The 843-nt window shown below is 58.1% G+C and overlaps 1 protein-coding gene across 5 annotated transcripts in view; it reads right to left on the bottom strand.

Annotated features, from left to right (window-relative positions):
- Positions 1-569, bottom strand: part of MGA (MAX dimerization protein MGA) — a 256,974-nt gene extending 256,405 nt beyond the window's left edge. For 2 of the 5 annotated variants that reach the window (XM_069105790.1, XM_069105788.1), the window contains exon 1: positions 145-270. The gene's annotated coding sequence lies outside the window, so the exon portion shown is untranslated. Of the gene's footprint in view, positions 1-49; positions 121-144; positions 271-328 lie in introns of those variants that run through there. The other 3 variants (XM_069105789.1, XM_069105793.1, XM_069105792.1) reach the window with 3 other exon arrangements.
- Between the last annotated feature and the right edge of the window lie 274 nt (positions 570-843).

Below are 843 nucleotides of genomic sequence, written 5' to 3'. Positions count from 1 at the left end.
CCCCCCCCCCCCCCCCCCCCCCCCACCCCCCTCTCAAAAATTCACCTACATATACACTCAACACCTCGAGCCCGGAGCAGTCTTTAACAAGCGCGCATGGGGGCCCGACGTAACCTATGGGGCACCCAGTGCGCCTGCGCATACCTGTCACGGAATAGCAATCGTTTGCAAGACCCACGCGCCACTCCCGCTCACAGGTCCTGGAAACATCGCGCAGCCTAGGCTACCGCGTTCGTCATTGGTGGCCGGGAATGATCACGTGTTCCCCCCGAGCCTGCCTACCCCTCCTCCCGACTCCCCCCTTTACCCCCGCACCGCGGCTCATCACCTCCATTATAGCGCGAAGCAGCACCTAGAGTTGGGGCTTCGTGCAAAAAAGGGAAGGTCATTTAGGCCGTTGCCGCCCGGTTTTTGCGTTGATGAAAGCCCTAAGAAAGCGGAACGGGTTCTCAAAACGGCAGACGTTCACACTTAGCGGTCCAATTCCTTTCTCCTCTCTCTCGAAGGTGGAAGCTGGGGCGTGAGGGGGGGAGGGGGGTCGTCACCCGATTGCATGTTGGGAAGGTCACTCCGCCCTGGTGTGACCGCAGGGCATGCTGGGAGGGTGGTCTTCCTTAGTGTCTCCAGGCTTCTAGATAAGTCGACTTCCTTAGCATCCTAGTCTTGACCAGGGTTTGCTGTTTTGAGACAGTGTGGTCCAATGGAAAGAGCTCTTGTCAGGGTGCTGGGCAACCTAGGTTAGATTGTCGACCTCACCCTGAACAGCTGCTTAATCTTCGGGACCTCAACCTCTCTGCCCTTCACATTGATTCTGAGAGCAGGCTTGTACTGCATGCCTGCTGC

This window comes from Petaurus breviceps, unplaced genomic scaffold (genome assembly GCF_028583685.1).
Source record: "Petaurus breviceps papuanus isolate PSGF00001 unplaced genomic scaffold, PetGlider_PUasm1.0 77, whole genome shotgun sequence".
Lineage (NCBI taxonomy): Eukaryota > Metazoa > Chordata > Mammalia > Diprotodontia > Petauridae > Petaurus > Petaurus breviceps.
The sequence above is the reverse complement of the archived record's forward strand: the minus strand, read 5'-3'. Positions and strand labels throughout refer to the sequence as shown.